The sequence below is a fragment of the Spodoptera frugiperda genome, chromosome 25, assembly GCF_023101765.2.
Source record: "Spodoptera frugiperda isolate SF20-4 chromosome 25, AGI-APGP_CSIRO_Sfru_2.0, whole genome shotgun sequence".
NCBI classification, from domain to species: domain Eukaryota; kingdom Metazoa; phylum Arthropoda; class Insecta; order Lepidoptera; family Noctuidae; genus Spodoptera; species Spodoptera frugiperda.
The window spans coordinates 19,069,017-19,077,841 of record NC_064236.1 but is presented as its reverse complement, the minus strand read 5'-3'; the positions used below and the strand labels follow the sequence as shown (position 1 = coordinate 19,077,841).

The window sequence follows — 8,825 nt, the reverse complement described above, 5'->3', positions numbered from 1 at the left end:
TCCTCCCACCCAATAAGGAACAGGAACTTACCGAAATTCCCATGTTCGGTAAGCACCTGCGTCAGGCAGTAGGTGAGGAATTACAAGGCAGGATTGACTTTTGAACACAAAATTAACTGAATACATTCGTACACATTACATTAATATTTTTTTATTGAATCACTAATAATAGCTGTCGTGTGCTGTTTCTGTACTCAATCAATATTTTTTATCTACCTGTCTACTTAATGACTATGCAGACTGTGCATATAATAAAATTCTTCTAACTTCCTTCATTACTTCAATACCACTACTCAGTTACTCACAAAGTGCAATAAAAAAATTATGAATGCAATGTTTTGAAATTGGTTTCGTCACGTCTCGAACATTCAAAGGTCACGGGTACGATTTAATTTGGCTCGCCTTGTAACATCCTGACTGACTGACCGACTGTATGTGCCGGTAACATTCCATTCAAGATATAGGTCGATGACCTCTGTCGACCAACGGCTGAAGTAAAAAGTTAAGTTGGGGTAACTAACTACGTTTGGGTTTGTTTTATGACTTCTGTTTGTACATATATACCTGCCTTTTGTTGGGTTTCTTTCCCAGGTAGGGAGAAGTATAACTAGGTATTTTTCAGTTTTTGCAAATTTCTTTGTAGTAATAAGAAGATAGGGCCAAATATACATTAGGTCACGTTTCCAAAACCCAAACTGATATTTATTAAATATGAAAATTGTAACAATACTTTACTCAATTCGAATTGAATTCAACCACTATAGCTTCACTGTCTCAATTTAGAGCACTTATCTGGTCAGCCAGAATCATTATTTTGACATTGTATAAGAATGGCTTTGTTTTCGGAGTCACGTCAAACGATGTCGCCATATAAAGTTCTATTACTTAACACATTATAATTCTAGGAACGTTTAGGGAAAACAATTGTTTTATTGAAACTTGGTTCGCAGTAAAAATGACGAAATGGTCAGCTCGAATATGATTTAAAGTGATTGCGTTGGACTTGCGTGTTTAGGCCCAGCACACACCGCCGGAGTGCAAACCTTAACTATTATGGCATACGGATGAAAATGGCATGCCAAAGATGAGAGACGCGCGGTGCGTGGTCAAGCTCGCGACGACTCCACCGGTGTGCAATGGGTCTTAGTGCGCACTGTTCTGTATTGTTAATATTATTTTTTATGGACTTAACCGGTAAACGAACAGACAGATCACCTGATGGTAAGCAATCGCCGCCGCCTATGGACACCCTAAACACCAGAGGCGTTTCAAGTGCGTTGCCGGCCTTTTACGGGTTAGTAATTTAAGGGTTGTTGAGGAATCAGGGTATGGATTTGGGAAGACTGGGGAGGGGGGTAATTGGACCTCAGTCACACAACGTAAGCGTTGTTGAACGTCAGTTTTCTGTGAGGCCGTGGACCCATTCATGCCGAAGCAGGTCTCTCCCACACTTAAAAGCCAATAATAATGATTAAAAACAAAATAAAATTTCACAACCAGTTTCTCTGATCCATCAAGTGAACTGGGGCAGTAAGTAACTGGTAATCGAATGTCAATCATTTGAGTATGACACTAAACTATCTGCAACCACACTTGCGCCACTGAGCACATGTTACTCGATATAGCATTACAGTCTAGCTATCTTAGCAACTGACCGATATACGTAACTATAATAATATTATGTGTGTTACGTCACTCCTTGTGTGTATGTGTATGCATTTACATACACTTAGGTATATGTTTTACATTATTCATTTGTTTTACAGAACACGCGCACTATTCTGACAAAAATATCAGTGAACATCATACTGATGCGCAGGAGTTTTAACGTAATGCAAATTGCAACACACAAAATTTCCTAAAATATAGTATTAGATTTCATATTATGTTAAAGAAAAACCTAAAATAGGTAAGCAAGTACCTACTTTGATTTAAAAACCAAATTATTTCTTTTTATCACACAAATACAAGCATCTTCTCCAAAAAGTACTAGGCAGACAGAAGCGATCAGGAGAATGAAGTTATATGCCATACATAAAGTAAGTATACAAACATCAACATCAATGTTCTGTGAAAGGTAAGTACCTATTCCGGAGTTACATGATGGTAGCAAGACTCATTTAATTGGCTGTAAAATGCAAAATTTTATTTACTGTTACTTGCTCTCTTTTCTATAATATCCTTCGATTAAAAATGCTTAAATGAAATCAATCCAAAAACCAAAAAATCGTATAATCATTACCTTCTGTTCCAAAAAAAGTACCAGGACCGCAGAAATGAACAGGAGCGTTAAGACACATGCTATACATAAAGTATGCTAGTATCGATGTGTTCTGTGAGAGGTAGTCCGGGGTTACGTAACTGTAGCAAGGTCGCACTCTCGTACGCTGCGTATGATCTTACGCACCGACCACTGCCCGCCATGATGAAACATAAGCTTTGTGTAACGTGTTTTTGTAAAGAAATCATTTAATAATTGGAACTTTCTGGAAGCCACTAACGAGTTGGTGAGTAAATCTCGTTATGGAAATTAAAGTAATAGCTGTCAGATCATGATTATACGCATATACCTTGGTACATACAATTTTATGTATGGTATTCTATTTTAATTGGGCAGAGAAACGTCTCTTTGATCGTCAGGTCGCGGGTGTGATTGGCTAGCTAGAAATTTCAGATTATGATTCTTTTATTAAGTAAAGCTGTACGTATCAATTATGCACGATTTTCGAAATACTCGGTAATAGTTGAGGAGCCTGGAAAATCCATAAACGGGCACCAAAACCAAAGTGAAATTATGTTCTAGGTTTTACTCCGTCATTAATAGGGTCATTCCATCATATTATCATTAAAAGAGACTCATGATACAATAGGCGCACACTGGGCTTTTTATTATGGACTAAAGGGACAATGTCGTGGTGATCCGGAGGTTTAAGACGCCTGCTTCTCATGCATGAGGGTGTAGGTTCGTAACCTACCAACGGCAAGTATCAATGTGACATTTTCCGAGTTTTATATACTTTCTAAGATTATTTAGACACCACTGACAAACTGAGGAAAACATCGTGAGGAAACCTGGGCTTATAATTTTTAATTATAAGTTTGAAATCGCCAACCCGCGTTGAGCAAGTGTGGTGATCAATGCTCAAACCTTCTTCGTGTGAGAAGATTCCTTTGGACAGCAGTGGCCACTAATAGGCTGTTGACTATCCTGAGATTAATGGGCAAATTAGTGCAATGGACTGGGATAAGGAACTCTCTGGTTTGCCCGCTGAACAGGCAGTTAGCTCCTTCTATGACATTCTATACGGGATTATCAGACTACACGTTCCTTTAACCCGAATTAGAAGTTCACGATTTCCTGTATGGTTTTCGCCATCTTTGATTCGTATATTTAAAAATAAGGAACGTGCATGGGCTAAATGGAAAAAGTATCACAACCTATACGACTATGAACACTTCTCTAGGTATCGTACCCTGTTTCATAAAGAGTCTGATGCTTGTTTTAGTGTTTACATTAATTCGGTCGAAGATAGTATTCCTAGAAACATTAAGTTTTTTTGGAGTTATATATCCAATAGAAAGAACAAGGCCAGCTTCCCAGCTAGCGTACGTCTAAATAATATCTCTACTGACAACCCTACAGATATATGTAACCTGTTTTCGACCTTCTTTGCCTCTGTTTATGAACCATCTACTTTTGACCCTGAGACATGGCAACCTTCGAACAAGTACGGGGATAATTCTTCTAGCATAGGCGACATCTATCTCTCTAGAGACGTTATACTGAGAACTCTTAAATCCCTCGACCCATCGAAGGGGCTGGTCCCGACGGACTGCCACCCGCCTTTTTCATCAAAACTGCCGATAGCATTCACGTTGCTCTGTATTTGATTTTCAATACTTGTTTACGCGAGGGTGTTTTTCCGACTACGTGGAAAAGAGCTTTTATTACACCCATTCATAAAAGTGGTGAAAAAGAAAACGTAGAAAATTACCGTCCTATTTCTATCCTCTCCGCCTTGTCGAAGCTCTTCGAGAAACTTGTGCACGGTGCTTTATACCCTCTATTTCATCGGCTTATCATACCTGAACAGCATGGTTTTGTTAAGCGGCGATCGACAACGACGAATCTTATGGTATTTACCAACTTTCTGTTTGAAAACATGGATCGCCAAGTCCAAGTCGACGCCGTTTACACTGATTTTCGGAAGGCTTTTGACAAGGTGGACCATTCAGTTCTTCTGGAAAAGCTTGCCTTTAATGGAATTCGGGGAAACTTGCTTCGCTGGTTCGCCTCATATATTTTTAACAGGACTCAAAAAGTGGTTATCAATGGATATGAGTCTGATACTGTTACGGTTAGGTCTGGGGTTCCACAAGGATCAATATTGGGACCCTTTCTTTTCATTGTATACGTCAACGATATCGGAAAATGTTTTTTCAATGCTCAGTTTTTGATGTATGCGGATGACATGAAAATATATAAATCCTGCAAAAGTACTCAAGACTGCCTACTCCTCCAAGATGATCTCATTAGACTCCATGCCTATTGTAAAGACAACAAACTATTCCTTAGTCTCCCTAAGTGTCACAGTGTGTCGTTTACTAAAAATAATAAAAATAAACTTAATTTTGTATACTCTTTGGATGGTCAGCAATTGAGAGTAGTTGATTCCGTTCGTGACCTCGGTGTGATCATGGACTCGAGTTTGCACTTCAACCTGCACATCGATAGTATAGTCAATAAAGCGTTTCGGATGTATGGTTTCGTCATGAGATCGTCAAGGGACTTTGTGCGGCCCTCTACCTTTCTGATGTTATACAAGTGTCTGGTACGATCTCAGCTAGAATACGCCACTCCTATCTGGAATCCATACTACCTTAAATATGAAAACAAATTGGAAATGGTTCAGAAAAAGTTTCTACGTGGCATGAACTTCAAGTGTTACCATTCAAAGATTCCTTATACAGATTTACTGGAAAAGTATAAAATTCTAAGTCTTGAATCGAGACGCTTGCTTCTAGATGTAATGATGCTGCATGGTTTGTGCCACAATAGATTCGACTGTATCGATATTACAAATAAAATATGCCTTACTGTACCCAGAACCGTAACTCGGCGGGGGCTCGCATGCCTCGTTTATTCCATTTGGACTCCTGTAAGACTAATGCCGGGGCACGTGTGCCTCTTCGTCGTCTTGTGGAAACCTATAACACGCACTTCATGGACATAGACATCTTTTCCCTTTATAATAATAAATTCAAAAATCTCGTTATTAATAAATTGACATTAAAATCTAAATTATAATTTCTAATCTTAAATTCTTTAATTCTAATAAATCAATAATTCTTAAAATTCCGTTATACATTTAATTGACTTATCTGTGGACAATAGTGTGGGTTATATGTTTACCTATTTATCTTTATTCTCTTTTTGTAATTAGTACCTTAGCATGTAACTGTTTTTTGTCCCTAATCAATAAAATAAAATAAAATAAAATAAAATAAAATGTGTGATGTGTGAAAGGGATTAACGTTACGATTCATTATCATAAAAATTGTATGCCAAAATCTAATGTAGGCCATGTGTGCTTGCAAAATGTCTCAGTGTAATGATTTCGTTGCGTTTAATTATTGAGTCGTTGGCCGGGCTGAGGACGACCTCGGGCAATAGAATAGTACCAGATTGCGTATTAAGTATAATAATCTCGCAATTTTGCAGGTTACACTGATTAACCAAAGATATGCTAAGCAAGTGTAACAACATAGTATGAAAGAGGTGCACATATTATAATGTAACATGGACTTAATAAGTGTCATGTAGGGAGCAAGCTGCTCTGTAGAGAGCAGCTTCGTCAGGGGTGATGAATTGGCCTAGGGAGTAGGTACCCTCGATGTAACTAATCAAATAAAAGCTACACGTCGCGCCTTTTATCGTTAAAGGGGTAGGCAGAGTTGCACATTACGACACGTAATGCCGCTACACAATGTACATTGTACACCCACTTTTCCCCATTTGTGTTATAAGTCCCGTGTAATAGGGGCACAATACCAAACTAAATTTTCGAAAAACCGAATATAGCCCAGTAATTGCCCGACCCGGGAATCGAACCCGAGAAACTTATAAGATCCATTCCATTATATACATTATTTCACCCGCGTTTCTTCCATGGGTTTTGGCAGAGACAGTGTAACACCAAATCATACGACTGTACGACACGACGTCATCATTGACTGCACAGTTGGTACTGTGGCAGGGCAACCAACGCGCGTGTAGCTGGTTCGATTCTTACACGGAACAACTCTTACTGTGATGCACAAATTGTTGTTTCGGGTCTAGGTGTCATTTGTATGTGAACATGTATATTTGTAAAAGCACCCAGGACATAGGATAAAATCTAAGTGTGAGGAGCAAAGTTTTAATAAGAAATCTTTCCCTTTATTCACCATGTTTCATTATTACCTTTCATGCCGCCCTCGTCGAGTGGGGGGCATGAAAGGTAATAATGAAGGTGTATTGGGAGAATTGCTAGAAGTATGAAATGTTACTCTCCTTTACAATAATGTTCGATTTGGTACATAAATTATGGTACAGTCGGTACAGGTGTCTAGCTGCCTTTTAAGTTGTATGTTGGTTATGTAATAGCCGCACGCAGCTTCCTGTCTTTGTATTGCGGCTAGTCTCAATAATCTATATGTATAAATACGAGTAAATTTATATACAAAAGGCTTTCTTAGAAGTCAACGTCCAAAGTTATGACATTTATGAAAATCTAATGGAAGCTGACCGCCGAATTCATTACTTAAACTATTCTTTAGTAAGGATTTTGTTCCTCGACTCCCCAACTTTACGCCTTTTATCCCCGAAAAGGAAGGCAGAGGTACACATTACGGTACGTAATGCCGCTACACAATATACCTACACCCACTTTTAGGAATAAAAACCGTTCTGGTCTCCGGTGGCACACTTACACCTACACAATCAAATAAGAACCATACAGCTAACCTTCTCAAAATCTACAATAAAACAAATTTTAAATCGTTCATTTCATTAGGCTACCGTACACTTTTAGTTATCCATCCGAGTAATAAAAGGATTTCTAACACTTAGATATGCGGCCGACACCTCTCCTTACATTTAGAAGTCAATTTGCATCTCACATTCTATGTTCAGCATTACTTAGTGGACACCATACACGATGACACGTCCGATTCAAGAATGATCTTTATTCCAATACATACTCTAAAACACGTGTTTTTGGCACTTTCTGTTTTGATTTTTAAATAGTAGCAAGTGATGCTCCGGGATTTCTTTGCGCGACAAAATCTGAAATTCGCCAAAATACTAAAGTTGAGCAATTAGCAGCCTACATCGATCACATTATTGACGGTGAATAAACTGGTTTTGATGAGATTGGAGACTACGTACCGGAGGATATAGCTAGGCAGACCTCTCACTAGGTGAACCGACGACATTATCAGATTGTCTGATTCTGACAATCTTACAACAAGCAACAAATTTTACGACTTTTCTCAAATGACTAGGTACCGGTGGCCTCATAGGAGGCCCTTGTCACACAAATCTTGTAGATACACACAAACGTCGTCGCATTGCCTAAACCTTTTTTCTAAACAGTGAGTGTAATCTGAAAGATTTCAAAAATAATAAAATAAATATTTCACCTTTTCAACAGATTGCTAAAAATTCTTATCATAGTAAAAAAATATATAAGATTATTCTCTAATTATAGGTTTTGAATGAATAAACTTATGTTGCTCCGTAAATAAAGAATTTTATTTTAACACATTTTATAACAAAAATAACCACTTAGGTACATTGATTCATTTACAAGTACATAACAAAATTAACCTGTAAATGAAGAAACGACATTAAAGTTTATTCTTAGACATCATTTTCTTCACAATTGTGAGTTACGTTTTAATAAAAGAAAATTAAATATTTAACTAAAATATCTTCCACATTTTCTTTAATAGAAAAAAAATCTTGACACTTGTCACATTGACCACAAATAAAACAGGTTCATAAAATAAAATAAAATAGGTTTCATTTGTGTAGTTTTATCACAAGCGCCAAGGCGGCTACACACAAAATTAAAGAAAATACTATAGTAATTTCTCTACAAATATATAAAGTTTTTTCTAAAAAAATTCTGTCTTCAAATATTTATTGAAGCGTGGCAGACTAATCATATTTGTTCGAGACATTTTTGAAATCTTGAAATTTTTCTTTCGAGACTTTTCAGAGGAATATTTTTTTATCTAATATTTTATTTCTATTTTATCGCAGGAAAATATTTGGAGTCAACACTTTAAGCGTAAAATATTTCTTTAAGATTTATTAGATACTAAATTATTTAAATAAAATACTTAGCTTTTTAAAAGTCATGATAGAAATGTTTGATATCAAAGTTTGTCCTAAAAGACCAATAAATTAGTTGACTAATTTATTATTTTGTAACTAGATTAAAGTAGCATAATATGTATTCCAGATCATAATCTATCGTTATTCCAAATTTCATCCCGATCCCTTCAATAGTTCTTGCGTGAAAAAGTAAAAAACATCCATAGGTAGGTACTCACAAACTTTTAAATTTATAATATTAGCAGCATGTTAGCTCTTTGTTTTCCGAAGTAAAATACTAATTAGATCAAATTAATTAATTTCACAAAAAATACCCATCTTATTCTCTGTTACACCCACTTAAAATGAAACAGCAACTCACAATTTAACGTTCTCTATATTCGGTAAATCACTCGACATACATTAATTCATATAATTATAATTCGACAATAAAGTTTAACAC

General features: G+C 36.7%; 1 long non-coding RNA gene across 1 annotated transcript; it reads right to left on the bottom strand.

The window, feature by feature from the left end:
- Positions 1 to 7,112: 7,112 nt before the first annotated feature.
- On the bottom strand, positions 7,113 to 8,004 carry LOC118266743 (uncharacterized). The gene is made up of 3 exons (XR_004782898.2): positions 7,871 to 8,004; positions 7,430 to 7,646; positions 7,113 to 7,327 (listed from the first exon to the last, which is right to left on the bottom strand). It is a non-coding gene; the product is annotated as an uncharacterized LOC118266743 (long non-coding RNA).
- Positions 8,005 to 8,825: the final 821 nt, after the last annotated feature.